Genomic DNA, 4,236 nt, shown 5'->3' on the forward strand with positions numbered 1-4,236 from the left:
CAATTACAACTCTAATAATCAAGTTTATCTCCGCTGATAGCAGGTTATCTGCACCCCTGGACTACGATCAGAATTGATTCACCAGAGGCTTACTCCATGTAGGGATCCTGCGAGTGGATTTTGGTTTCTCATTATTATTCATAGGCTTCTTTAAATTGGGGCTCATAATTTAAACTCTGATACCATTCCCTCTTTTGGATTTGGATTTTTTAATTTTTCCTTGGATCACCTAGGCAGGACAATCTAAACACCCAGCCATGTGCTTTACGAGGTCAATTCTATTCTCCTTACAAGTGATTGGTTTATGAATGGGCATGTGAGATTTTGTTTCTTCTGCCTGATATTGTCTACTTGTAAATGTCGGAACTGTGGGAACAGGAGGATCAGTGACTCAAGGCTTCTTTTCTGAGCTTAGTAACATCATTGAGTCGCTGAATCTCAGAGCCACCTTCTTAGGCCTTCTCCGCCACCAACATTAGAGCCAACTAAGAAACACGTAAACTAAGGAATCTGTCTTAATGTTTATACGAGTTGTGCTGGATTTTCCATTTCTTGTGGCACCAAGTCTTATAAACAACATTTAACTATGCGGCCATTCCTCTGCTTTTCAGGGGAAAATGAAGTCTGTTTGATTCTTGTTTCCTTATATATAACTTATTTTTTCCCAAATACTGTCTCCTGTTCTGTCAGTCATCGCTTCAATTCTTTGATAAACTCTTTGATGTACAAAAGTTTAAAATTTTGATGAAAATCATTTCTTGGCCTTTTGGCTAAGATCAAGTGTAGTAAAATTTTGATGATCTTTATTATATATTTTTGCTGTTGTTCATGCTTCTTGTATCAAATATATGTAGAATTATCATTGTCAAAAAGAAGGTCTTGAAGCTTTAGCACTGTTTGGTTTGGTTTTTTACTCTAGTTTTATGGTTTTAGTTCTTATGTATCGGTCATTTATCATGTTGAGATAATTGTCATATATGAAGTATGGATCCAACTACATTCTTTTTATGTACGAGGAAACTTCAAAAAGATTGTGGAAGAATTTCATTATCTTTTAATTCCATTTTTCCACTAAATTTTGAAGTCCCCTTGGTAGAGATCCACTTATCCCAGCATCATTTGTTGAGGAAAATCTTCTTTCCTCATTGAATTGATTTGACAGTCTTATAAAAAACCTATCAGTCATAGATATAATATGGGTTTAACCTGTTTTTGTTGACAGATTACTAGCAGAATTTTTCTTAATCTTTAAAATAAGGAAATGTCTCTATAGCCCAGAAACAATGGTTTTACTTATTTCGGTTGGCACTTACTTAGCTCTTTAACTATTATGTTAGACAGGGTTCTCTAGAGAAACAAAACTAGGACGCTAATAATTATATATATATTTATATAGATAGATAACATAAGAAATAAACAGTTAATTAATCTATAAAGCAGTACAAATGGCTCAATGCAACTCACTCCCGTGAGACAGCTGTGAGACACTGGCAGTCCTTCAAGTCCTGAGGGCTGCTGGGTAGTCCTCTGTAGAGCAATTCTGGCTATCGGGGCACAGGCAGCAAACAGCAAGGCAGGTCACCAACAGTCAGCCAGATGACAGCGTCCGACAGTCCCCAGCTCAAGAGGTGTATATTCCAATAGTGTGGCGAAGCAGGTCTTGAAAGAACCTTAAATTACAGTGACACAGTCCATGGGTTAGGTGTCCCACAGGTAGTGTAGCTTGCAAATTGAGGCACAGAACAAGCTATGCAGCCACACACTGGTCTAATGATCAAAGAGCAAGAGACCAGAAAGGTGAGGCTTGCCAAGCCATTTATCTGTCCTCCCTTCAATTAATCCTACATGTGTTCATTGGCCAGGTTGGCACAATAAACCTACCTATCACAACTATATAGATTCAAGTAACTACCATTAAAATTTTCTTCAATAATTTTTGCCTCTTTGGATCCTTCTTCTGCTAACATTGCTTTACATACATGACCAGTGGTCACTAGCAAGCCCACAGGGGTTCCTAGACAGCACTCACTATTCTTGGCTACAAGTTAACTATTTCATGCCTTCTCCTTCCACAAGCCTCCAGCCCTATCCCCTCCCACTCAGCTGATGGCCTTGTTCATTAGTTCACTTTCAAGACCGAAGTCTTCAAAAGATTGCTCCCACCCTGTGGCAGACATAAGATGCCTTTTTTAGAAACCGTGTTAAGAAGGGACTAGTTGCTCAGTTGCATGGAGTATTCTTGGCTTCTATCTTCTAGCAATTAATGCCGTCGCAGTCTATATTTAAGCTGAAACCAGGGTCTCCTCAAGTGGCACCCAGTTAGTGACTGAGTACAGTTGTGTGCAAGAATCTATGCATTTTCATTCAAGGTGAAACGCCTCTAAAGGGCAATACTGATACTGGAGCTGAGCAGAAGATTACACCATGGTCTCATGGCTTCTTCTGCCTAGTCTCTTCCTTCTTTTGGTGTACTACTGAATAAATATTGAAACTACCCTCCTCTGTCTCAGCCCTTGTGTTCTAGAAAATCCAACCCATGATGCTCCCTAAATGTACTTCTATGCCTATGTTCACTAGACTGCATGGGAGTATGTGCACTGTACTGCATGGGACTATGTACAATGCATGGGAGTATGTGCACTGCATGGGTGTATGTACACTGCATGCAGGTATGTGCACTGCACTGCATGGGAGTATGTACACTGCACTGCATAGGTGGATGTGCACTGCATGGGAGTATGTGCACTACACTGCATGGGAGTATGGGCACTGCATGGGATTATGTACAGTACACTACATGGGTGTATGAACACTGCACTGCATGGGTATAAGTGCACTGCATGGGAGTATGTACACTGCACTGCATGGATGTATGTACACTGCACCACATGGGAGTATGTACACTGCATTGCATGGGTATATGTACACTGCACTGCATGGGAGTATGTACACTGCATTTCATGGGAGTATGTACCCTGCATTGCATGGGTATATGTACACTGCACTGCATGGGAGTATGTGCACTGCACTGCATGGGAGTATGTACACTGCACTGCATGGGTGTCTGTACACCGTACTGCATGGGAGTATGTTCATTGCACTGCACTGAAATGTGTGTACTGTCATCTCAGGCTGTCATCCTTCTTGTATGTACCTCAAACCATCACTTTCAAGAATTTAAGGATTTTTCTGAAATTGTTCCCTCTTGCTCATACATCATCCATGTTTCTGTTTCTATGGAATGATTCTCAGCAGCACATAAACATGCTATAAAAATCTCTAATGCTAAATAAACTTTTCTTCACATCTCTATTTCCCTGCTTCTCTTTATAGTTAAACTCATCAAAATATTGTCGGTCTCCCTTTTTTCCCCTTCCTCTTTTCCCCTGAACTAATTTTATTTACTAAAGATTTTGTCCTCTCATTGCCCTTGTCTTGCTCCGTCAAGATGACCAATCTCCACTTTGCTTCAAGTCTCCACTTTGTGTTCTGGCCTCTTAGCAGCATTGGCCACAATTATACTTCAGTTAGCTTTCAGGACCCACACACTCTCTTACATCTTTCCCACACACACATCCAACCTTTTTTTTTTTTTAAACAAATCCTCCTTATATCCCAGAGTGTCCCAGGATTTAACCTTGGATCATTTCACATGTCTATCCATACTTACTTCCTGGGTGATCTCATGGATTTAAATACCATGCTTGCACTGACTTCCCATCCCACATCTAACCTTGACATCTTCTCTGGCCTCCAAACTCATATAAACTCAACTTCTTGGAGATTCCCCAATTCCACTTCGAGTCACCCACTACTGTGCCAGGCAGAGAAAAGGGGCATCCGCTTTTATCATGAGCCCCTTCCATCAAGATGTTCTATTCTTTAGTATTTTAAAATAGTTCCACTTACTTTTTTTTTTACTTCATGTCTTCCTCTTATTTATGTGATTTGTCAGAGACTGAGGTCTGAGGTTCACGTGTTCATTATTTTACAAAAGATATTTACTGGTCATTCACTCACTCACTCTCACTCTCTCACTCACTCTCATTCACTGACTCTCTCACTCACTCACTCACTCACTCTCATTCACTGATTCACTCACTCACTCACTCACTGTCTCACTCACTCTCATTCACTGACTCACTCTCATTCACTCGCTCACTCTCTCAAAAAAAAGAAAAAAGATATTTACTGGTCACTTTCAATAATTCAGGGCCTGTGCTAGCCATTTGCAAG

General features: G+C 40.3%; 1 pseudogene; it reads left to right on the top strand.

Annotated features, from left to right (window-relative positions):
• The first annotated feature begins 750 nt into the window (after nt 1-750).
• On the top strand, nt 751-835 carry LOC115870881 (annotated as a pseudogene).
• Nucleotides 836-4,236: the final 3,401 nt, after the last annotated feature.

The sequence above is a fragment of the Echinops telfairi genome, unplaced genomic scaffold, assembly GCF_000313985.2.
Source record: "Echinops telfairi isolate 266 unplaced genomic scaffold, ASM31398v2 ScPeMD7_2;HRSCAF=8, whole genome shotgun sequence".
NCBI classification, from domain to species: domain Eukaryota; kingdom Metazoa; phylum Chordata; class Mammalia; order Afrosoricida; family Tenrecidae; genus Echinops; species Echinops telfairi.